The 26,347-nt window shown below is 43.3% G+C and overlaps 1 long non-coding RNA gene across 5 annotated transcripts in view; it reads left to right on the forward strand.

The window, feature by feature from the left end:
- The first annotated feature begins 359 nt into the window (after nucleotides 1-359).
- LOC149126039 (uncharacterized) overlaps nucleotides 360-26,347 on the forward strand; it is a 64,086-nt gene continuing 38,098 nt past the window's right edge. For 3 of the 5 annotated variants that reach the window (XR_016234887.1, XR_016234886.1, XR_016234885.1), the window contains exons 1-2: nucleotides 1,913-2,201; nucleotides 3,039-3,090. This is a non-coding gene — a long non-coding RNA (uncharacterized LOC149126039). Of the gene's footprint in view, nucleotides 1,296-1,912; nucleotides 2,202-3,038; nucleotides 3,091-7,265; nucleotides 7,668-26,347 lie in introns of those variants that run through there. The other 2 variants (XR_016234889.1, XR_016234888.1) reach the window with 2 other exon arrangements.

A 26,347-nucleotide genomic window follows, 5' to 3' on the forward strand; every position in this document is an offset into this window, starting at 1 on the left:
TTTCAAGTACAAAAAAGGATGTTACTAAATAGGGAAGAAAACTATCTGAGAGGGTTAAAATGTAGGGTAAGTCCTGTGTGGTTGTTTCTTTAGTAAATTCCTGCTTTATTCCCCTCTCCTAATATTTAACTTGGAATAAATACAACATACATATAACACAGGAAGAGAAAACAATGTCTAAAAAATGGAAAATGTACAGATTTGAGATTCTTCTCCCACGTTTGACTGAAGTGGTTCCTGTAGATTTACTGTCATTGGTTTCTAACTCCTTCATCAGGAAAATAAAACTCACTGTAGCCTTTCTTATTGATGATTAATGATAGCTGTAAGCTGGTGTGACACATACCTTCCTGGCAAATCACGTGGAGGTCACTCTTTCCCTGGGCTGGTGAGTTATCAGAGCTTGTGGATGCTGGGTCCTCTCATTCTGCTTGGGGTCTGCATGTTGGTCTGGCTGAGAGTGTCAGCTGCACTGCAGTTGGAAGCTCTTCCTACCCCATCCTCTCTCATAGGTGTCAGACATGCATCACTTTTGGAAGGGTCTCTACTTATTCCTGTTTCTTCGCACCTCATCTTTCACAGGCATATCCTCCAATAAATCTCCTGTCTTGGTGTCTATTTCTGACACAGGTGGTACCAGGAGTAGTTCAAGAACATAGCTGGTATGAGAAGATTTCGAGACTATTTTCATGACTAAGGTTTACCTAGCTACTGTCTCCCTTGAATATCCAAACGGCTGGGATAAAGATCAATACTGAACACCTGAATGCAGCACTGTTCTTCAATGAGACCAGCTGTGGCTACACTGGGCCTTTTCTGCCCTGGAGCTCCCAGTGGTTCCTCTTCTCAGGGGTACTTGTTGCACCTGTTCCTCATTATGTCTTTCATTCCACCAAGGCCTGCACCAGCAATATGCTCCCGGGGCTTCTAGAATGTGTGACACACAGGAATGGAATCCCGCACAAGACAGCATCTACTTGGGGATCACCTTTGGAGCGAAGGAATTGAAGGATACAGCCTATGACTTATGGTCATGTCACAATTGGTGCCCTCTGAAAGGAATTGGGCTCAACCGACATGGAAAGTTCATGGCCACCTGAAGTGCTGGCTTGGAGGTGAAATTCTGCAAGAGAAAGATGCCATTATTCCAGATGCATTGCATGCACCGAACCAGCAGCCTGTATATGGCTTTACTTTCCTAACAGGAATACATAGATCCTGGAGCCAAATGGCAAAAGCAGGAACGTTACTGTTTACCATTACTATCAACGGCTCGCAGCTCTGGATTTTGCAAGGTAAGGAATCCTGGTCCCTAGAGGAGGCACACTGTTGTCAGGAGACACATCAAGGATCGCATTGAACAGGCATCCCCCCCCCCCCCCCGCCAACAATGCATCGCTTGTCTTGCTGTCCACTTTTTGGAGGACCCAAAGGGACACAGGTGGTACCAAGGGTGATCCAAGAAAATGGTAAGATTTGGGGACCACTGTTGCTCTTGGCAGTTTGGATTCCCTGTGTGTAGAAGCCAGGAGGCGGGCCGGCACCGTGGCTCAATAGGCTAATCCTCCACCTTGCGGCGCCGGCACACCGGGTTCTAGTCCCGGTCAGGGCGCCGGATTCTGTCCCGGTTGCCCCTCTTCCAGGCCGGCTCTCTGCTATGGCCAGGGAGTGCAGTGGAGGATGGCCCAGGTGCTTGGGCCCTGCACCCCATGGGAGACCAGGAGAAGCACCTGGCTCCTGGCTCCTGCCATCGGATCAGCGCGGTGTGCCGGCCGCAGCGCGCCAGCTGCGGCGGCCATTGGAGGGTGAACCAACGGCAAAAAAGGAAGACCTTTCTCTCTGTCTCTCTCTCTCACTGTCCACTCTGCCTGTCAAAAAATAAATAAATAAATAAAAAAAAGAAGCCAGGAGGCAAAGAGGTCACCATCTTGGGAGGGGCAGCTTTGAGTCCATAGGTAGAGGCAGAGCTGCTTTGACCCAAGGGAGGACCCAGACAGTTTGTATAGGCCCCTCTCAGGACTTCCTTGCTTAGTCATCCCTGTAAACAGACACAGGCAGCAACTCTGGCCTGAAAAGGGTGGGATTGGCAGTGGCTCAGATCTCTCAGGAATAACAGGGTGAATTATACCAGCAGGGAAGCCACTGAGACCTGCAGAGGGGATGGCGTCGGGCAAAGTTAGAATGAAGAATGCAGGGACATGGTGAGTATCGGGTGTGGGCTCAAGATCAAGTGCTGTTACCCTCTGCCCTCACAGAGTCCCTTCTGGGCAAGAGGCCCCTGCTCTCAGGTGGGGCAGCTCCAGTGCTGAGAGTCCTCACAGAGCTCCATTTTTGTTTCCATTGTTTGGTGTCACAGTGTTATTTCCACTTTTTGGCTCTTACCATTTTTCCACAGTTTGTCAGTTCTCACGTTACAGTTCAGCTGATTTACTTACCTTAAAAGTTTTAAGCCTTTAAGCACATGGATATTCAGAGATGACTTGTTTGACCCTATACATTATAGACCTTTTAAGATTAATTTAAAATGATTAAAGAAATGAAACTAATACCGTTCTTAAGAAACAGTCACCACCTGTCTTTCATGGTCAGTGTCGACGCCTGTAAGTGGCAGGTGTGATTTGCAGGTGATTGCTGCGTGCTTCTTCATCAGCTAGAGTGCTTGTGAGAAACTTGAGCCCAGCTAAGACCTGAGGGAGTTGTTACAGATTGGTCACAATTTATGTTTGTTTAGCTTATTAAAAATGGTTTCTTCTCCTATTATTTGGGATGCACTGAAAACTCTGAGTTTATAAAGGTAAGTGTAATTTTTTTATTGCCAAAAATGGAAGCTCAAACACATGTGGTGATTTGTCTTTGTGCTTTTGGGAATGTTGGCTAGAGTTGTTTTTTTGAACCCTGAGTTGTTGAACTGCAAATTCTATTCTCCTCCTACTACTTTGGGTGGCCTACCCTTCAAAATAACACCCATGAAGTTTTCAGGCAAAAGGCACAGTTAGGTCATGACGAGAAGAATCACTTGCTGTGTTTTTGATTTTCAGTGATAATCCATACCATTAAGAAAATTGCTTCCTACCCTCGATATTATCCAAGGTAAGCAGTCTGTACTAGGTATTCCCATGTTGATCTTTCCTGTTTTTGAAAATTATCTCTAATTATCTAAAAGATAAACAAAATGAAGAAATAAGAAAAGGAGCAAACAGCATTAACTTTCAAATGAATGTTCCAAATGAAAAGAAATGATTTTCCACACACCTTTGGGCTTGCATTCTGTGACACGCAGCCAACCAGTGTTGAGCTTCATGCTGCTTTTCTGAAACGCCTTTATTTATTTTTCATTAATCTGTCTCCCTTGTGTGCCTGGCGCTCAGTAATCTGCTCATCTCTGGCATGATCTATACTATAATCCATCGCTTCTCCCTCCATGCATTTTAATGAAGCAATTTTTGCCTTCCTTACATAACTGCTGTCCTGATTTCATACTCCAACTTAACATTTATTGTCACATCATTGAAAGCAAATCTTTAAAGAAATATCTCAAGACTGATTTTTTATCCTCTCTCTTTTTTTAAAAAAAAAAATGAGAGCTTTGTGAATTCAGCATGTTCTCAACATTTCAGTTTCAGTAGGTGTTCAGGTTTGGAAAGTAACATCCCCTGGACACCAGCCCAAGTGGGAAAACCATTGGCAGTCAGAATCCTTTGTCTCCTCTCTGTCCCATCACTTGCTTGGGCACTCTGAATCCCTGCCCACCCTGGGCTGCCATTCTGGGGGTGGTTTCTGTAGCTGAATAACCATAGGAGAGCTGAACAGGAAGTGCTTGCTTGATGTTCCTGCTGTGTTTCTGTCTTTCTGCTTGCTTTGTCTTGCTCCTCTGTTTCGTGGCCATTGGCCTGGACTTGGACCGTGTCCATTGTTCTGCCTGCCACTGTTCATTTGCACGTTCCAGGCCATGTTTGTCTAGATGGCTTCTCATCCTTGGTGGCCTGGATAATGCCATTGGGATGAGGAACTAGAGCACTCCTGGGTCTGGACTTCTGTTTCCACACCGGTGCTTCAGCCTGCACCCATACTGGTTTTGTCTTTCTTCTCAATCTTGCACTATATTTCTGGGTTATCCATCCAGTCCATAACCAACAGTTAAGTACTAAGTGTAACTGATGCAAAGATATGTAAGACAAAGGCTCTGCTGTGGGCTGGCGCCACGGCTCACTAGGCTAATCCTTCACCTTGCGGCGCCGGCACACCGGGTTCTAGTCCCGGTCGGGGCACTGGATTCTGTCCCAGTTGCCCCTCTTCCAGGCCAGCTCTCTGCTGTGGCCAGGGAGTGCAGTGGAGGATGGCCCAAGTCCTTGGGCCCTGCACCCCATGGGAGACCAGGAGAAGCACCTGGCTCCTGCCTTCAGATCAGCGTGGTGCGCCGGCCGCAGTGCGCCAGCTGCAGCGGCCATTGGAGGGTGAACCAATGGAAAAGGAAGACCTTTCTCTCTGTCTCTCTCTCTCTCTCCCTGTCCACTCTGCCTGTAAAAAAAAAAATTGTGATATTATTGCCGGCGCCGCAGCTCTCTAGGCTAATCCTCCACCTTGCAGTGCCGGCACACTGGGTTCTAGTCCCGGTCGGGGCACCGGATTCTGTCCCGGTTGCCCCTCTTCCAGGCCAGCTCTCTGCTGTGGCCAGGGAGTGCAGTGGAGGATGGCCCAAGTCCTTGGGCCCTGCACTCCATGGGAGACCAGGAGAAGCACCTGGCTCCTGCCATCAGATCAGCGCGGTGCGCCGGCCACAGTGCGCCAGCCGCGGCGGCCATTGGAGGGTGAACCAACGGAAAAGGAAGACCTTTCTCTCTGTCTCTCTCTCTCACTGTCCACTCTGCCTGTCAAAAAAAAAAAAAAAAAAAAAAAAAAAAAAAAAAAAAAAAGACAAAGGCTCTGATCATGTAGAATTCATTGACTGGAAGATATAATACATAGACCCAAAAGGATATGGGTCCAGGTTTTGTGGGACCTGAATCTTATACAAATTTGGGGGCTCCTATTAAGTAAAAGAATGTACAATTAGGAATACATGTTTAGATGGAGGCCTTGGAAGAGGTGTGAGTGAAGGCTCTGAAGCTTCATGGGCTTCTTAGTGAATTCATTTATGTGGATAAACAATTTTTAAAATGATCAAATTCTGGGTAGGATTATGCAGGGGACAGTACGAGGGTGCCAGAGAAAGGTAACTAATGCACCTGGAGTGTCAAGTGTGGCTTCCTAGCGGAAGTTGCTTCTGATCAGTTTTGAAGCTTGGGTGTTGTTTAACTTGGTGAAGGAGCAGGAGGGAGGAAGATGTGGGCAAAGCACTCCTAGCAAAGGGGCCAGCATGTAGGGGAATAGACAGCAGTCTGTCCTGGGTGCTGTCAGAGGCTCTACTTTGCTGGAGTGCAAAGAACATAATAGCCAAAGTGAAAGAGAGAAGTTGCCAGGATGATAGCCACAATTTGGATCTTGGGTTTTCTCCTGTTGCTTAGATTTTCATCTTAAATAAGGCTCTCTGGTAGGAAGATAAACAAGTATGGAGATCAGTTAGGAGATGTGACATGTGTTCAACAGGAGGTGACAGAGTTATGAACTAAAGTCCCACAGGCAGGGGGTAAGTAGATTGTAGAAATATCAATGAAAAATAGGGTAGTGAAGGAAGGTGGTTTGAGGAAAGACCATGGTTAAATTTTATGAAAACTTATTGGAGATGTTCTTTTGTTTTATTTCTGACCTTTATTTTTGAGGCAGGGAGAGAGAGAACACTCCCATCTGCTGACTGGCTCCCCAAATGCCTGCAGGACAAGGATGAAAGCCAGGGACCAGGAACTTAATCCCAGTCTCCCCTGTGTATGGCAGGAACCCAACTACTTGAACCATCACCACTGCCTCCTAAGGTCTGCATTAGCAGGAAACTGAAGTCAGGAGCCAGAGCCAGGCTTGAACCCAGCCAGTATTGAACCCAGGTACTCTGGTGTGTGATACAGGCATATTCACTACTCGGCTAACTGCCAGCCCCAAGGCCGCCTTTTCTAAATAAGACATTGGGATCTGAAGCTCAGAGAAGGCAGCTGAAGGAAGCATGAGCACATACCGAATAGCTGAAAGCAAAGGGAAGAATGAATTAACCAGGGAGCTATGGAGAGGAAGAAGTGCAGGACAAAGAAAGGGGCTTAGGAAGATGTCAGAGCAAAGCATGGGGAGGTATGAGAAGGCTGGAAGAGTCCAACCTCACAACAGCTTGAGGAGTAGAAAATTTCACCATGCCAAATAAGATTCCCTATTGAGGTCTTGCAATAAAAAGATTGGAACATGTCCACTAGGCTTGTCGGCAGGAAGCAATTGTAGATTAGCATGAGTGTACTTGGAGAGCAATGATGGTAATAAACCAGATTTCGGTAGACTGACGACTGATAGTAAGTGAGGAAGCAGTGACAGAGTGTGGGACACTCTGTAGGGAGATTTTGGGTGAGAAAGGGTTGAAAAACATTCAGCATTAGCTCATGTGATTAGAAGCTAATTGATAATTTCTTTCTCTCTATTTCTCTGGGTGATGCTTGAATGTTTTTAAAGCCTGAACAGTGAAATGTTCAGAAGATGGGAGGGGAGGTAGGATGGAACAGGGTCCTATTAGCCACGACCTTGACTGTCTATTGTCTTTGGGAATCCAAATGCCTGGTCCCTCTGCTGCTTTTAGAAGATTGAGTTCGTCCCTTTCTAAGGTGATCTGGCTGATTGGTCTTGATAATTGGGTTGTCCATCACCTCTGAGCTCACTGACTGATGTATCGATGACATTTGCTGGTCTAGGTGGGGTCTTGAGTCAGGCTTCCGTGGAGGGAGAACAGGAGAGGAAACAGGGCAGAGGGAAAGAGTTAGCCATTGCCTCCAATACAGCTTTCCAGTCTGTAACCCTGGACCCCTTTCCGACTTGCCTTGATGAAGAGCTCTTGGCTTCAGAGGGAACTGCATTATTTCAGAGGACAGAAAGATCAGGGAAGGGTCAGTTTCTAGAAGCTCTTGCTTCTAGAAACCTGTGATTCAGGACATCATTAAAACTGTCAGTATCTGTTCTAGAGGCGAGGGAGATCAAAAGCTGCCTCCTAGAGGCTGTCTCAGAGCTACAGGACTAAGGTCCCTGCTGCCTAGCAGCCAATAGCAGCTGGGTCAGGCGCTTACAGTAAATGTGAAAACGCTTTATAAAGCAGAACAAGCTGTACAAACAGCAGTTATCACCGTCCTTTCTGTTTGCAGAAATATTTGCCTGAAGACCCCATCGTGCACGAAACGAAGCAACAGTAATTCAGAGGCAATTGTATCCCTTTTTATAGCCTATGTTTTATGGCAGCATGGGAAATGTAACCTCATTTTCTGCTTAATGCCCACTTGACGGACTCAGTGGGCTACAAAGTCAACCCTCATCTCTCACAGCCTGCATCAGTGTATGCTGGCGCAGGCCTGTGACCGAGTAACCTCGACACACAATGTAAACCCTTGGGTGACATGCCTCTTTGACTGCTGTGTGAGTGCTAGAGAGCCAATAAAAAACCCCCGGCACTAATGCCCAATTAATATTAGTGCTAAGAAGGCTTTCACTCATTTGGGAGAGAAGAAAATGCACACACATTACACTGCACACTTGTAATCAGGGGAATGATGAGCTATGTGCAAATAAAAAAGAAAAAAAGCATTGGGATTCATGACGGGTAACGTACAGCATTAATGCTTAAAGATGGCCTGAAATCCAAACAGGCACATTCAAAACAGGAAGCTGCAGCAAAGCAGAAACCCCGACTGGTATAATCTGCTTTTTCGGAACAAGAGAAACCCCTCTACAACCCACCCCCCACAACACACACACTTTTTTGGCCCAAACTCAGCTTTAAGCATCTTACTTACTAATATTTGAGTTTGTGTGAAGGTGATATTATTTGTCTAAAACAAGGTTATGCTCCTGCTTTAAACCCAAATTTCCTGGGAAGGTAGCATTTAAAATTTCTCACCATTTCTCACCAAATATGAGTGAGTGTCTGGATCTTTTCTGGAAGCTGAAGATATTGGTTTCTAAGTGGAGGTAGCAGGGGGAAAGGCCAACAGGGGCAGCCCCTGGCTCTTATCTAAGTTTGCTCAGGACCAAGGCAGCCTGAGGTATTGCAGCAATGGTGGTCACTTACCCATGTCCAGCCTCCTCTGTGGCATCAGAATACTGATTTTCCTTTTGAGTAGACAAGGATGCTGCCAAAGATCATGCTTCTAAATTTCCTTTTCAACTTACTCTGTGTAGCTAGGGCTGGCCAGGATGGATGCAGAAGATAGCAGCAATGGCAGGAACTCTCTTAAGAGGCATAGTTTTTCTTCTTGTGTCTGTTCTGTGCTTCCTCCTGCTAGGATTGCAGATATGATGGCCTACAAAAGGCTGGTGCTCCAGCTACCATCTTGTAAGGGTGAGAAAAAGGGCCACGAGTATGGCAGAGAGCTGAAAGGAGCCAGGGTTGCTGGTGACAATGAAGAGCTATCATACCACCCTGGGAGTGCTCTCTGTTAGACTTACTTATGAGAAAGAAATTGGTCCTAGTTAAGTGCCTTTTATTTAGGTCTTGGCTATTCGCAGTTGTACTCAAGTTCTCCCTTGTACAGGCAGGTGTATATAACGTTTAAAGTAAACACAAAAACAGTATAAAATAAAATTTCAAAACCTTGGGCAGTGTTCTGTGTCTGAAGATGGATTTGGACAACTTGGGCAGCTTTGAGAGTACTCCTCTCCCTCCTGCCCACCTCAAACACATAAACTCTCCACCCTGTCCAACTATATTTATCAGGCATGTGATTGCCTGCAATAGTCCACTGAGTTTCATGACAGAAATATTTCTTATTTTCAAGTCATTCACCACCTGTGATAGATGACTCAGATAAAGGCATGATAAAATATTTGAAAAACAATAGCTGCAAACACAAGTTAAAAGACCAGGAATATTTGGAGAGAATATAAAAAGTGATCTACAATGGCTATCCAAAAGGCTTATTGTACAAAGAACTTTTGACCGGGCAGTTCACATATCATGTGAGAACAAAACAAGTGGGAGTGATCCGGGAATAGAAAGGATTTCATAGCAAAGTGGGTGTTAGAGGTGGATTTACTGAGAAGCCAGCAAAGCTGACCTTCAGTCCTGTTCCTGCATGAGCCCCTTCCAACATTCCACAAGTGCTAGACGGATGTTCACTTGTTCTGCTGATTTTGTAACCTTTGAGTAATTAATACATTTTGACCACAGTCAGTTCAGGTCAGTGCCATTACTGTGTCATGCTTTCCCTTGTGTTAGATGGTGGTGGAATGACTGGAGGCATCTCTGGGATCCCAGCAGGAGGAAGGGGGGCACTGCATGCCTTTTGTTTGTATTTAGTGGGACACAGTTAAAAGGATCACAACCACCTCCAGGTGTAGTTAAATTGTTCCCAGTTATGTGGTGTAGGAAAGACGTCCTGGAATACTGCTGTGCACTCTGGCATCATGATGTGAAAGTGCAAGTCCAGCGTTGAGCAGTGATGTGCAGGTTACCTTTCAGCATCCAGTCCTGGATGAACCTGAGCCGGGGAGGAACATGGGGTGTGCAATATGCAGAGCCAGAAATTACCCTGAAACATTCTCCTCATCATCTGATTGTGACATTTTTATTTTTAAAAATTATTGTAAAGCAGACATACCATAAAGTTTACCATCTTAACCATTTTAAAATGTGCAGTTCAGTAGCATTAAATGCATTCATAAAGTTGTGCAACCATCACTGCCTTCCATCCACAGAACTCTTCATCTTGCAAAACTGAAACCTGTTCGCTTTAAACAGTGATTCATTTCTCTTTCTCCCGGGTCCTGTCTACTTTCTGACTCTGTGAAGTTGGTATCTCATATAAGTGGAATCACACAATTTATTTGTCTTTTTGTGACTGGTATATTTCATATGGCATAATGTCCTCAAGATTCATACATGTTATCACATGTGTTGGAGTTCCCTTTATTTTTAAGGCTGAATAATTTCCCATTGTTTGTATATGCCACGTTTTGTTTGTCCAATAATCTGTTAATTTGTACTTGGGTTGCTTCCGATTTTAGTAGTTGTGAATAATGTTGCTGTGAATGTGGATGTACAAATATCTACCTGAGTTCTTTCTTTCAATTCTTTCAGGTATATCTGATATGTAAAATTTTAGGGGGACGAATAGGTTCTCACTGATGCCTAGTTAAAATGAAAGTACCCTGCTATTATAAATATTTTTATGATGAAGTAAGTTTAATTATAAACATTACAAACAACACTCACTTCTGATGAGGATTGCCTAAGATAGAATTTATCAGAATTTCTATTTTTGTTGGCATAAATGTTTGGTAGTGCTACAAAACAGGCATGATATCGGTATGGGAAATCACGTTTTAAGTATCTCACCTATTAGAAAAAACTATGACTCACCATACTAAAGGAAAGACTGACTTATCTTCCTATTTTCTTTATAGAAAGTGTTATAAAACCATTCATATGAAGAGGTGATTAAACATGCAGCCAATAAGTGTTGAAAACAAGGGTGATAGGGGCCGGCTCCTTGGCGCAGTAGGTTAATCCTCCACCTGTGGCGCCAGCATCCCATGTGGGCGCCGGTTCTAGTCCTGGCTTCCCTTCTTCCACTCCAGATCTCTGCTATGATCTGGGAAAGCGGTAGAGGATGGCCCAAGTCCTTGGGCCCCTGCACCCACATGGGAGACCAGGAGGAGGCACCTGGCTCCTGGCTTCAGATCGGCGCTGCTCTGGCTGTTGTGGCCATCTGGGGAGTGAACCAACGCAAGGAAAACCTTTCTCTCTGTCTCTACCTCTCACTGTCTGTAACTCTACCTCTCAAATAAATAAATAAAATCTTAAAAAAAAAACCAAGGGTGATATAAGTAGTTCAGGGAGTTATAGGAATAGAACATATTTTGCTATTTTTCTTGGATTTTGTGGTATTTGTAGTGTTAGGCAACTTTTAAACTCTTGTGATTTGTGGTAGCTTCTGGTCTCATGGTAGTAACATGTTCTCATTCTTACCTGATTGTGTTTGTGTGGTTGCATTCATTTCTTAAAGAGGATACTAAATTCTGTTTTGAGCTCACATAGCCTGAGCCTCTCCCTTGGGGTTCCCTGGCTGTCTCAGTTCCTTGACCCAGGTGATCTCATTGTCTTTTTATTCCTCCCAAGCTCCCCTTCTTTTTCTGTTTGACCATTGTCCTAGTGTATGGGGTGGGAGCTGTCCATATGGAGCGCCCCATGGGAATGAACAAAGTCTAGCCTTGGTGGGTGGCTGTCTCCTTGGGTGCTCAGTTGTAAGACATTGGCTGCAGACAAAGTAGAGTTCTCTGGGAGAAACCAGTCGGAGGCCTGTGGGAAGGCTCTGGCTCCATATAGCAAGGTTCATGCCTACTGGAAATCTGGGCAGTTGGTGAGTGATGGTTTGAGTCCCATGAGCGCCTCTCTACTCGTGGTTGTGTTTCAGTTCTTGGACAGCTTCCCAGAGTAAATTTACAGCTTCCCCACCAACCTCTCCCCCCTGCCCCCTGCCCACGATCCCTGCTCTCTTTTTGGGAGGAAACCTCCTCTTTTCTCTGTGTATTCATCAGAGGTGCTTCCTCCCTTTTGAACATTTATTTTCTTGCTCTTTAAAAATGGAGTTTATTGACCCTGGATTCATTAGCAACCAAAAATTGAGTGTTTCCTTCCTGGGAGGCAGGAGAGACACTGAATCTTCAAGTCCTTCCAGAAGAATACATGAAGCATTTTTATTCTATCCCTTCAATGCAGAAAAGCAGGGAAAGAAATACCAGGAGATTAATTGATTATATTACTTAGTTTTTCATTACTGTAGCAAAGAACTTGAGGGAGCCCAACTTTATAAAGGAAAGAGGCTTACTTTGGCTCACAGTTCTGGAGGTTCTCAGCCCAAGATCAGGTAGGCATCATCGGTTTAGACTCTGGTTGTGGGGTTTTTGCTGACATAGTCCCAGAGTGGTGCAGGGCAGCACACGGTATGTATCTATATTCTCTATTTCCCCTCCCCCCCATCCTTATAAAATGACCAGGATAGGATTCAATCACAGGACCCTACCCCCATAACCTAATCCAATCTCCTCACTTTCCCAAAACCTCAACTCTAAACATCACGGTTAGATTACATTTCCATCCTTTTAGTACCATTAACACAAGATTTGGGAGATTAAAATTCCTGAGTGTGGGGACCACATTATATTGAAACCATAATAGTTCCCCTGTTAAAGCAGCCTTTCCTGGGGTGGTGCTGTGGTGTAGTGGGTAAAGCCGTGACCTATTACACCAGCATCCCATACAGCTGCCCGTTTGTGTACTGGCTGGGCCACTTCCTATCCAATTCCCTGCTAAGGGCCTAGGAAAAGCAACAGAAAATGGCCCAGGTGCTTGAGCCTCTGCCACCCATATAGGAGACGGGGATGGAACTCCTGATTTCAGCCTGGCTCAGTCCTGGCTGTTGAGGCCACTTGAAGAGTGAACCAGCAGATGAAAGATCTCTCTCTCTCTCTCTCTCTCTCTCTCTGTGTGTGTGTGTGTGTCTCCCTCTTTCTCTGTAACTCTTTCAAATAAGTAAATAAATCTTTTAAAAAAACCAGCAGCCTTCCTCCATGCATATTCTGAAATATAAATGATGAGAATTAATGAATTTTGGAGATGGAGTTGAGCTTAGTGGTGCTCTAGTCAAGTACAGTAGTCCTATAGATGAAGCAAGTAAAAATCTATCCAGGGTAAATGTGCTGCTAAAGTCAACTCGATTCCTGTGAGGCACTGAGCAAGGCCTATCCAGATGTCTTGGATACTAGTCCAGCATGTTTTTCATCTATCATGTGTGCAAGATGGATGTGGTAAGGAAGTTTTACATAAGGTTACTGAATGCCATATTGATATTATTGTATGAAAACAGGCTTAGAAATTTTTCTGTTGGAAATTTTATAAAATTGAGTAAATTCTCATTCGTTTGCATTGGCTTGAGTCTGGCCCACATGTAGTTTTCAGAAAAGGCTTGGTGAATTTTCCAGGTTCCTTTAGCCTTAATAATACATGATTTTTACTCATTCATCTTCTACAGCTAGTATTTCTTGAGGCAACTTCTACAAGGTGAGCATGATGTTGTGTACACAGAATGAAATAATGGGACTAACAGTAGAATATAAAACAAGGTTCAAGCCTTTTGTAAGCTTAATATCCTGTTGGGGAGCAAATAATCCCACCCACAAATTCACAGACACAAATTTAATAATAGTGCATGACAGTATAGATTCCTTATCAAAACTTGGTACAGAGTTGAATGCCACTGCAACAGTGAAGGCAAAAATGCTCATTGGAACAGATTATTCTCCTTAGAAATGTGTTGTCTGACAGATATGGAAGAGCTGTAAACCATCATCATGAGTATTTTGCAAGGTGGAGCATTCTACCCATCTCAACCAGGTTAAGGTTTGAGTACACGCATGTGCAGGTATCGTAGGTGGTGGTGCCTCTCCCTGTTCAGACAGGGCCTGCAAACAGGGATGCTCACCAGGGAGAAGGGCTCAGTGCCCCAGCTGAGGAAGGAAGGAAAGAACCAGTAGGAATGCTGGAAACCAAGTCTATTCTTTTGCCCAAGATTTGTTGACCATTTGTGTGTGTGTGTAAGAAACCCACAATATTATTTTAGTATGTGATCTTCATAGCAGCAAAGCAAATGTAATGTTTCTGAAATATGCACTGATTTCCTCTCATGCCCTCCCAAGCCCTTCCAGCTGTTACTGTCTCTAGATGGTTCTGGCTCTACCTGAAGATCCTCCTTAGCTGGTATGTGTCTGTGTGCCTACGGGGTGAGTGGAGAGACATAACGGGAAGTGGATGTGAGAAGAGAGTTTGGTGCATTCCAGAGAGAGGAATATGCACTGCTTTCTGAGCACAGACCTGGTAGGAAAAGCTCTGAAAGAAAGGGAGCAATTTGGGGCTTGGGTGGCGGCAGGAGGAGGTGCCTCAAACTCACAAGCTGAGTCCTGGGGAGGCCATAGACTGCAGAGAGTAGGCGTAATATCCACACTTGTAGGTGGGACAGCATTGTGGTTTCTTTTGTTCCCATTTCCCAGCTGAGCAGAAAATTGGAAGAAAATCACTGTAATACCTACAAGGAAGTAGAAAGCAGAACCAGGTTAAGGAATAGCTGGCAATCCTAGCCATGCTTGCATGGATTGCAAACTCCCTTCCTGGAAGCTGACATGACATTGACCTCCTGGAACTTAAACCCAACATTAGGGGAAGGTCAGAATCCCCAATGTAAAATCTCCCTGTCATGTCGGGGGCAGGGGCGGACCTTCTAAACCGAAGTTAAGTTTTTCTATAGACAGAATAAATTTTATTTCTGGCACTCCTGAATTTATTCATTGAGATTCATACCCACCACACCAATTTATTTTCCTTCCTAAAACATGTCTTCAGCAATTACTCTTGTCTTTGTTTGAACTGTTGAAGTCTTAGAGACGGGATTCAGATAAAAATTCACACCATCTCCCTTAAACTGTGTGACTCCTTGTGGTTTCCAACCAATTTTTGCATAAATGTGCAAAGTGTAGGAACTTCAGTCTCAAAATTTGATATGACACTTGGAATAAATAAAAACCTTTAGCAGTATCCACCAGAGCCACCCCTCAAATGGCTTGGACTTTCTGTGGGATACATCCCTGGGTGGATTGTTATGGGGTCTTTACGTCAGGAATCTGCTGGAATTTACAAAATGTGAAACTGGGATTTATCATTGTAGTGTTAGCTAAGCTCTGATGCTCTGAAACATAACCATCTTAGCAGAAGGCAGAAAATGAGGGAGTAGGATGTATACCAGGTGTTTATTTGCTGGAGGCAGGAAGAGGGCAGAAAGGGGTAGGGGGAGCAAGCTAGTGGTCAGAGGCTAGGTCCAGTAAAATCACCTAAAACTTTACTTCCAGGAGCTTCCAGAGTCTGAGTTTAGCAAATAAGCAAAGTCAGGTCCCTGACCCTCCATCAACACTTAGGCAGGTGATTGGAAGGATAGCGCACAGTTTTCACCCAATGAAAATCTTGTACAGTGTTCAGAGTCTTTTTTAAATTGTCGCTGAAACGAAGTTCATATGACATAAATTACCCATTTTAAAGTGGGCAATTCAGTGGTAGTTTGTATATTCTCATTGCCACTCAACACCGATCTGTATCAAGTTCCAAACTATTTTCATCACCCCATAAGTAAACTTCTAGAGATCATTCTCTCTTCCCAAATTATCCTGTTCCCTGAACACTAACAAGCTGTTTTTTGCTTCTATAGATTTACCTTTTCTGGACACTGATATAAATGGAATCATATAATATGTGACCTTTTGTGCCTGGCTCACTTTGCTTTATCTAGTGTTTTATAGGTTCAACCATATTGTAACATAGAGTAATTATCATCTGATGTACTCCCTTTTTTTGTGAGAGGGAGAGAGAGAGGCAGAGAGAGACCTCATCTGCTGGTTCACTCTCCATATGCCCACAAGCAGCTGAAACTGGGATGGGTCAAAGCCAGGAGCTGGGAAGTCAATCCAGGTTTCTCACATGGATGGCAGGAACTCAACTACTTGAGCCATCCCCACTGACTCCTAGGGTGTGCATTAGCAGGAAACTGGAATTGGGAGGGGAACTGGTATTCTAATAAAGCACTACGATATGGGAGGCAGGTATCTCCAACAGTGGCTTGTCAGCCAGACCAAATGCCTGTCCCTGGTATAGTTACTTTCGATGGACCATGGGAAAAGTAAAAATTACTTTTATGCTCTTATTACTGATTTGGAAGGAGAGACTTATGACCCAACTCAAGTGGATTACAAGTGGATATCTTCCTCCTCTGGATTTCTTTTCTTTTAAAAAAAAAATATTTATTTTATTTATTTGAGGGAATGGCAGAGAGGGAGACAGAGACCAGCCATCCACTGGTTCACTCCCCCAGTGGGCACAATGGTTGGGTCTGGACATGGCCGAAGTCAGGAGCCAAAAACTACACCTGGGTCTCCCATGTGGGTGGCAGGAGCCAAGTACTTGGGCCATCTTCTGCTGCTTTTCCAGGCACATTAGCTGGAAGCTGGATTGAAAGTGGGCACAGCTGAGATTTGCACTGGTCCTCTGATGCTGGATGCCAGTGTTGCAAGCAGAGGCTTAACATGGTGCATCACAGTGCTGGTTGCTTTTCAGATTCTTTATACTCAGTTGAAGTGGACGTAGATTGTTTTTCCCATTAGTCTCTGGGCCCCTGTTTACAGCTCATGATTTGTGTGGGGCAAAGTCCCTCTGTCTCTCCTCAATCTTTTGGGATTTGGATGTTGCTAGTCCTTTCTTCTAGATTGGGCACTGACCTCAGACCTCAGGCCACTTCACTGTGGGCTTTCTTGCTCCAGGACACTGATCAAGGATGGGTCCATGTTCCTGCTGCAGAGTTTCCTCTTGAAACTACAGAAAAGCTCTTTCTTTCTGTTGATCTGGGCTTGGGTGGTGTATGCCTGCCAGGGGTCTCCCCATGGAGAGCTGTGCCAACACCGAAGAAGGCAGAGGGAAAAGTAGGGGTATGAGAGTGGAATCCTGGGGATGCTGTTGGATCACTTTGTGCAGCCATACTTGATCAGCTGTGTGTTACAACCTATTTTTTTTTCTTACAGCATTGCTGGGGACACGTTAGAGATGTCTTGAGTAGTGAGGGCTCTGATACTCCTTATCACCCTAGTTTGTGTGGTTGTGCTTCAAATACGTTAATCTGTTAGAGAAGTTGTGGAAAGGGAAAATAATATTTGGAGCTTTGCTTTTTTGTCACATACCTATTTATAGCTTCACTATTTTTGGTACATGCTTATATGAAAAGAAAACACATTCTGACTTCTTTTGATTTTGTGACATTACATCCTTGGTAGAGATACTCTTTTGGTTTCAATAAATTGAAAGGTAGCATTTTATACCAAGGCACACAAAGCAATGTAAGTTGTTTTATCAATAAAAGACCTTGAGGAATAATATTTTATAGCACCAAGGTCTTTCAGATTCACGTTATCTTAAGTATTTCAAATGGAAAAAATATAGCTTTCAAATATTAGAGTGACTTTTCCTTGGGTGTTTGTAGATTCTAATGTTTCACACTAACAGGTCAGAACTTTCTGTACTCCATAAAGACATTCTCCTCTAACGATATGACTCAAGTCTTAAGATGAACTTCCAACTAGAGTTTAGCAGAAAGTAACCAGAAGAGAAGTTTCCCTGTATTTTATGTTTTTATTTAATTTAAAGAAGATAACTTTGATAAAAACATTCCCCAGGGCATATGTTAGTTAAGGATTTCTTTTATTAACATGGAGATTCACTATGCCTATGGGTATTCTGCAAACAGCACTGAAATTAGAATAGATGTATCAAAAGTTATCTCCATACACAGAGGCCAGTAGATCAATTCCATTACAAATTTGGATTTTGCATATTGTAAGAGTCCTAAATAATCTAGTTGGGTATGTTATGGATTAAATCATGTCTCCCTGAAACATGTTGGAAATCTGACCTTGGAAATGAGATTGTTGCAGATACAATTTGGTTAGATGAAGAAGTCACACAGGAACAGGGCGAGTTCCTCATCCAATATGATTGTGTGCTTATGAGAAGAGAGTCCTATGACAACACAGACACACTGTGGGGAAAAGGCCCTGTGACAATGAAGGCAGGGGTTGGAGTCATACAGCTGGAAGAGAAGGGACACCCAAGATCACCTGCAAACCCGTGAAGCGAAGAAGAGGCAATGAAAGGTTGATCTTTGAGCAATGAGGCAAAGAACTTACACATCACTAAAGTCTGTACTTTCTGACCAGCACCTCCATATTTTCTTCCTCCTCCAACCCCTGCCCTGCAATGGTGTGCTCTCTGTTTCTGTGAGTTTGACGTTTTTAGATTCCTCAGGTACTTGAGATCATGCAGTATTTGTCTATTTTGCATTTGGCTATTTCACTTGGCATAATTTCCTCTAGGTTCAATCCATGTTGTTGCAAATAGCAGGATTTTCTCTTTTGTACAGCTCATCGCATCATGCGTATCTGCACATTGTCTTCATCCACTCATCCAGCAATAGCTACTGTGGTTTCCATATTTGGTTATTGTGAATAGTGCTGCAATGTGTAAGGGAGTACAAAGATTCTCTCTCTCTCTCTCTCTCTCTCAACCCCCCCCTCCCTCTCTCTCCATATTTATCTTTCTTGCAAGCTGATTTATTTGGGGGGGGGGAGAAGGGGAGAGGAGGGGAGGGGAGGAGAGATGAGAAGAGAGAGATCGTCCATCTGCTGATTCACTCCCCCAGATGGCCACCTAAGAGCTAGTGCTGGGATAGGCTGAAACCAGGAGCCAGGAAATCCATCCAGGTCTCCTACATGGATGGCAGGGACTTATGTACTTGGAGCCATCATCCACTGGTTCCCATTAGCAGAGAACTGGATTGCGAATGAAGTAGCTGGGATAACAACTAGCACTTTGATATGGCAGGTCAGTGTCTGAAGTGGCAGCTTAACGTGCTGGGTCACAATGCCTGCTCAGCTGTCTCTTAGGGATGCTGACTGTATTTCCTTTGGAGACATACCTAGAAGTGAGGTTGTTGGATCATGTGGTAGCACTACTCTTAGTTTTTTCTGGAAACTTCATACGTTTTCCATAATGACTTTACTAATTTACAGTCCCACCAACCATGTGTGAAGTTTCCTTTTCTCTACCCCCTCCCCTTGCAAACAAGTATTATCTTTCATCTTTTTGATAATAGCCACTTGAACAGGTGTGAGATGATGTCTCCTTGTGGTTTGGTTTGCATTTCCCTGGTGATTATTGTTGCTGAGCATTTTCAAATAGCACTTTGGCCATTTGAATGTCTTTTTTTTTTTTTTTTTTGAAAAATGTGTTTACATCCTTTGCCCATTTTTCTGAATCAGATTTTTATTTTTTTTGCTGTTGAGTTGTATGAGTTCTGACTATATTTTGACTTTTAACTCTTTATCAAATACATGGCTTGAAAATATTGTCTCCTAATAACTGATTGGTTTTTTGTTCAAAATTTTTATATACTTATATGAGAAACAAAATGAGACAGCAAGTGTCCCATCTGTTGCTGGTTCACTACACAAAAGCCCACAGTGGCTTAGGCTGGGTCTGGCCAAAGCTGAAAGCTGAGAACTGAATCCGGATGTCCTCTGTGTGTGGCAGGGACCCAACTACTTTAACTATCTTTGCTTCTTTCCAGGTTGCTCATTAGTGGGAAGATGGAATTGGGAGAAGAGCTGGGATGTGGGGGTACCCCAAGGGACGTCTTACCCACTAGGCCAAAATGTCTGGCTCTCTGATTTGTTTTTAATAGGATAAGCCATGTTTTTGCCAAACCCATAAAATAAACCAGACAGGCAAGGACTCAGACTGCCAGCTGCTTGGAGGGTGTTGCCTGCACTTAGCTGCTCTTAGGCAGCACCTTGAGAACTGCTGTGATGAGTGCCTACTGCCAAGATTTTTAACCCTGGTTTCACATTAAAACCACCCGGGAAACTTTCGAAGACTTTTCACTCCAGACCAATTAAGTCAGAAGCTCTAGGGACGGGGTCTGGGCACCTGTAATTCTGGAAAGATCTTTAGGTGATTCTGAGGCTCGGTGAGAGTTGAGACCCAGTGGCTTAAAGTCGCTTTGTGTTACTGTTGAGTCCAAATGCTCTAATCAGGAGAGGCAGAGGCGCGCCCCTCACAGCTCTCTGCTCCGTCTGAAGGGAGTTACATAAACCCTGAGTGGAACGTAGACTAAGCCTGGTAATTGTCATGGCGATGCCCTAGATTTTCCTATCAAATCCAATCTGATTTAGGATGGAAGCCACAAAAGTGACTCTAGTAAAGTTAAAATATTTCTGCTCTTATTTAGAATATTCAGCATTAAATTCAACAGAGTTTTGCCATAAAATTTCAAACACTCAGACTTTTAAAAACAGCAAATCTTACCTGCAACCCAAAAATTTGTCATTAATTTAAAGTGAGCTTGATCACTGGGAACTATCCAAGCAATCAGCATCCTGTATTTCCTTGAATGCCTCCTGTCTGCTGAGTGTGAGTTGTGCATGTTGATCACAGATGTGCAAATTTCTCTGCCTGTGCTTCGTAACTCCCTTCTTTGATTGAATATAAAATAAGCAGAATTTAAAGCCTAGAGCTGGGAGGGCCCTGTGGAAGTGATTTTATGAGGGCTCTGCCGTTAGGGTCAGATGTCCCATCCACTGCGCGTGGTCCCTTATTACATTCCTGAATGCTCTTGCACAGATGACTAGAACATCCTTCTGACTGGCTCCCTCTGTCCTTTTCCCCAGCTCGCTGTCACAGTGATCTTTCTAAACACAAATCCACTCCAGTCACTCTCTTCTCTGCATAACGTTTTTTGACGACTCTCTGTTTACTTCAGGTCCCAGTGCAAACTCCTCAGCCTCTCCTAAGTTCAACTGTGAACTGATTTGATCTTGAAGATTAATCATCTCCTAGAAGCTGCCGCTTCTCCTTGTAACTTGCAGTCATACCAGGGTTCTAAATGGTCTAAATGCAGTTCTCCGAATGTGCCCACTATGCTACCACACATTTGCATGTGCTGCTCGTTTCCTTGAAGATGTCCCGTCTCTGACTACTGTCCCATTGACTGAGTTCATGTCAGGTTGTAGTGAGCAGGGGAGGCCTGGGACCATGTGGCACAAGGTGTGGAAAGTGGGAGAGGACTTTCTGAGCTGAAGGTAGAAGATTGGGTACTTGTGTTAATGCCATGACACAAAAGGCCCACATGTATAGCATTGCTATATAAAGAGCTTCAAAGTTACCTACAAGAACAAAGTCAGCTATGGGATTGGCGGTAGTATTTCAGTGGTCTTCATGGCAGAAGAGTGGCTCATTTCATTTGTTTGTCTATCTCTGCCTTCCTATTACTTATCATCTGCCTATGTATCTTCTCTCATCTCTAGCCTTGGCTGCATCTCAGGTGCCAAGATTTCAGTCACATTCCTCAGTCTATGGCATGTTATTGCCATGGAGCCACTCAAAGCTGCTATTTAATTTATTTTTAAAACTTTAACTTCTATGACATCCCTCACTCCTATTTCCCTGTTTGCACATAGGGAATGATGGCAGTATGTTCAATACAAACCCTCTTATTTTGTGCACATATATTTCCCATTTATTTCTAATGGTACTGTGTTCATATCTCATTTTATTTTTGAAGATTTATTTATTTATTTGAAAGTCAGAGTTACACAGACAGAAGAGAGGCAGAGAGAGAGAGAGAGGTCTTCCATCCAATGGTTCACTCTCCAGATGGCTGCAATGGCTGGAGCTGCGCCAATCCAAAGCCAGGAGCCAGGAGCTTCTTCTGGGTCTTCCACGTGGGTGCAGGGGCCCAAGCACTTGGGGCATCTTCTACTGCTATCCTGGGCCATAGCAGAGAGCTGGACAGGAAGTGGAGCAGCCGGGTCTCGAACTGGTGCCCATATGGGATGACGGTGCTTCAGGCCAGGGCGTTAACCCACTTCGCCACAGCGCTGGCCCCCATATCTCATTTTATAGCTTTCTTATGTTAATTGTTTTTAGTATCATACATGTTGTCAAGTGTATATAAGGTCTGTAGCCTTCTAACTGCTACAACTATTATACTTCACTATCTATATTCCCTGCGCCTACTCCAGGTGCCAAACACTAAGGTAACCCCTACTGCTCTGCTCCTACAAGTGAGCTGAAAATGTGTACCCGCTTCTAGACTGTGGGGTGGGTATTCATGAATGATCCCAGGTATCTGCACACTCATTAGACCAACTGGTGCTACAGATCTGCCAGATTGTGCTGCAGAAGGTGCACTCGTCTACACTCCACACCCCTAGCAGTGCATGATACCCCCACCTCTCCGCTAGCACTTGGCATTATCCAGCTATCTCATATCTGCTTATATTGCAGAAATAAAATGAGGCCTTATTCTCCCTTTTTTAGATAGACTCTGTTTTTGAGAGCAGTTTCAGATTCATGGTAAAATAAAGCAGAAAGTGCAGAGAGTTCCCAAGTACGCTGTGCTCCTGCCCCGCCCTCATACTGGACCCTCCCCCCCAACCATCCTCAACATCAGCCCCAGATTATGCGTTTGTTAGAAATGGATGAACCTGAACAGAGACACCATTACCTCCTGAAGCTCATGGTTTTCAACAGGGTTTGCTCTTGGTGTTGAACCTCCTGTAAGTTTTCAGAGATGTGTAACAACAGGTATCTACTATTATAGTTTCATATAGAATAGTTTCACTGTCCGGACGTCTTCTGTGGTTGGCCAATTCGTCTTACCCTCTCCCTGGCCCTCTGGAAACCACTAATCCTTTTCCTGTCTTCATAGTTTTGGTTTTTTCTGGAATATTGTGCAGCTAAAATAATACAGGATCTAACCTTCTTATATTGACTTCTTTCACTGATGTGCATTTAAGATTCCTGCATACTTTTTCATGGCTTGATAGCAACTTTGATTTTAGTGCTAATATTCCATTGTTTGGATATCCACAGCTTATTTACCTGTTCACTACCCAAAGTGTATTTTGATTGCCTCTAAGTTCTGACAATTATGAATAAAACAACTGTATGTGTACATGTTTTTGTATAAATGTAAACTTTCAATTCATCTGAATAAATACCAAAGATTGTGATTTTTCTGTCATATGGTAAGAGTATATTTAGTTTTGTGAGAAACTGCTAAATTGCCTTCCAAAGAGGCCGTCCCATTTTGAATTTCACCAGCAGTGAATCAAAGTTCCTGTTGCTTACTATCCTTTGCCAGCATTTGGTGTTGTCAGGGTTCTGGGTTTTGGACATTTTGATATGTAGTGGTATGTAATTATTGTTTAATTTAAATTTTCTCTTTCTAAGAAGATTTATATATTTATTTGAAAGTCTGAGTTACAGAGAAAGAGAGAGGCAGAGATAGAGAAAGAGCTTCCATTTGCTGGTTCACTCCCAGGATGGCCACAATGGCCAGGGTTGGGCCAGGCTGAAGCCAGCAGCCAGGAGCTTCATCTAGATCTCCCACATGGGTGGCAGGGGCCCCAAAACAAGGGACATCTTCCACTGCTTTTCCCAGGCTTGTAGTAGGGAGCTGGATTAGAAGTGGAGCAGCTGGAATAACAACCGGCACCCATATGGGATGCTGGTATTGCAGGCTGTGGCTTTACCTACGACACCACGATGCTGCCTCCAACTTGCATTGTCTTAATGACATAATGTGGAGTATCTTTTTCTATGTTTATTTTTCCATATATTTGTAAGTTTTGGTAAGGTATCTGTTAAACTCCTTTGTCCATTTTTAAATCAAGTTTGTTATTTTCTTTATTTTTTAGAATTTCTTGTGTATTTTGGAAAACAGATCTCTTTCAAATGTATTTTACAAATACTTTTCCATTCTGTGGCTTATCTTTGCATTCTCTTGACAGTGTTTTTCCTGGAGCAGAGGTTTTCATTCTAATGAATACCCATTTATCATTTATTTCTTTAACAGAGTGTGCCTTTATTCTTGTAACTGAATATTCATCGTGAAACCCAAGATCATTTAGATTTTCTCCTATGTTATGTTCTGGGAGTTTTAGAGTTTTGCATTTCAGATTTTGGGGCCTGCACTGTGGCATAGTGGGTAAAGCCACCACCTGCAATGGCAGCATCCTATATGGGTGCCAGTTGAAGTCCCAGCTGCTCCACTTCTATTCAGCTCTCTGCTATGGCCTGAGAAATCAGTAGAAGATGGCCCAAGTCCTTGGGCGCCTGCACCCATATGGGAAACCTGGAAGAATCTCCTAGCTCCTGGCTTTAGATCGGTGTAGCTCCGGCCGTTGCGGCCAATTGGGGAGTGAACCAGTGGATGGAAGACCTCCTTTTCCCTCTCTCTCCTGCCCTCCCTCCCTCCCTCCCTCCCTCTCTCTCTCTCTCTCTTTGCCTCTCCTTCTCTCTGTGTGTAATTCTGACTTTCAAACAAATAAATAAATCTATTTTTTTTTTTTAAAAAAAGAGCTTCACATTTAGATCTATGAAACATTCTGGGTTAATTTTTATGAAGGGTATAAGATCTTTGTCTAGATTTCTTTTTTCTTATTTGGGCATATGATGTCTACTTGTTCTAGCATGATTTATGGCAAGCGTTACCTTCCTCTGGTGGATAGTTTTGCTCATTTGTCAAAGATCGGTTCACTGTATCTATGTGACTGTTCCTTGGCTCTATCCTGCTTCATTGATCTGTTTGTCTATTCTTTCTAACACTACACTGTCTTGGTCACCGTGCATGTGTAGTAAGTCTTGAAGTTGATAGCATGATTCCTCCAACCTTGTTCTTCGTATTGTGTTTGCCAGTCTGGTCTTTTGCCTTTCCATGTTTTACAATCAGCTTGTCAATATCCACAAAATGTCTTGCTGGTATTTTTGTTGGGATTGTAATAAATCTGTGGATCAAGTTGAGGAGAACTGATTTCATTTGGGTTTGATTTTATTTTCTCTGAGTACTGATTACTTAGAATCTTGTCTCATGTACTCTTCAGCCTTTTGGGTTCCTTACTTGTGAATTCCTTGGGTGTACAAACTTCTGTCCTCTTTCTTGTGGAGCAATTCCCTTTTTCTAGTTGCTCTAGAGGATTCCTGTGGATACCCTGGCTGTTTGTCCCTCATTAGTTTTACATTTTATAAAATTCTCCAGATTTTCTGCTAGTTAATTTTATACATCATTTTGTTCATTGCCTTGAGATTGCTGCTTGTTAATTTTATCTATCATTTTGTTCATTGCCTTGAGATTGTTAGTTTTCCTTTAAATTCATAAGATCCTTGCTGTATAATTTGTGTCTTTGGGGTTTTGTTTTTTAAAAAATCCATCAATTCTAGGTCATAAAGATATTTTCCTGTATTTTCTCCTACTAGTATTATAATTTTATTATGTAAATATGGACCTTTAGGGTCGGTGTTGTGGCCTAGTATGTTAAGCCACTGCCTGCAACATATTGGGTGCTGGTTTGAGTCCCGGATGTTCCACTTCTGATCCAGCTGCCTAACAACGGCTTGGGAAAGCAGTGGAAGATGGCCCAAGTGCTTGGGTACCTGCACCCACGTGGGAGACTTGGATGAATCTCCTGGTTTGTGGCTTCTGCCTGGCCCAGCCCTGGCCATTGTGGCCATCTGGGGTGTGAACCAGTGGATAGAAGATCTCTCTCTCTGTCTCTGTCTCTCTCCTTCTCTCTCTGTAATTCTGCCTTTTAAATACATCTTTTTTTAAAAAAAATGTGGATCTCTAAAGTACTCAGTGACCCTTTTCTGTCCAGTGGCTACTTACTTTGCTTCATGTGGTGATTCAGTTTCCCAGCGCTGACTACCACATGATTAATTCTTTCCCATTTGATTAGTGTTGGCGCCTGAATTGGAAGTGAAGTTGGCTTCTGGGTCTGACTTTCAGTGGGTCTGAGTCTGACTTCAACCATTGCTTTGGTCTGTTTGTCTGCTCTTGCCCTGAATACCATGCTTTGCTTTTGGCAGTGGCTTCTCTGTATATTTCATTATCCAGTATGGAAAGTTTCCTTAAGTCTTCTTTTTCTCACTCTCCTTTTATCACCCTTTCCCTCTCAATCACTTTCCCTACTGGTGGACATTGTTCCTCTGTAGAATTTTCAGATGAAAACCTTGAAAAATACAGCTGGCATTTTCATTGGTATTACACTGAATTTATAGATCACTTTGGGGATAATTTTCAACTTTATAATATTTAGTTATACCATCCAAGAATGTTAATTGTCTCTCTACTTGTTAGATCTTCTTAATGTCCTTCATTTTTGTTTTGTTTTCTCCATGGCAATCTTGTATTCTCCTGACTAAATTAATTCCTAGATGCTGTATTATTTTGAATTGTAAATGCTGGTTTATGTGTTAAATTTTCTAATATGCTTTTTGTGATTTCATAAGTTTAAAAACTTTAAGTTCATGGATCTGGCAATGAGACCAAGCAACTTGAATAGTTATGGTAATTATTTTATTGATCCCTTTGAATTTTTATAGGTAGATAGTCACATGGTCACCCAAATTTTTTAATTTTTTTCTTTTGACTCTTAATATCTTATACATATACATATTTTCTTTATGGTTTTGATAATGACCTCTGAAGTGTATTCACTAACAATTATGGTTGGCATTCTGGGATGATGGCAGCATAATGTTGAGTCTCCTCTTACTGCCTCATATACATAAAGGAACAGGAACGTCTAC

The sequence above is a fragment of the Oryctolagus cuniculus genome, chromosome 6 (genome assembly GCF_051225735.1).
Source record: "Oryctolagus cuniculus isolate XC-2025 breed Fujian yellow rabbit chromosome 6, ASM5122573v1, whole genome shotgun sequence".
In the NCBI taxonomy this organism is placed as follows: domain Eukaryota; kingdom Metazoa; phylum Chordata; class Mammalia; order Lagomorpha; family Leporidae; genus Oryctolagus; species Oryctolagus cuniculus.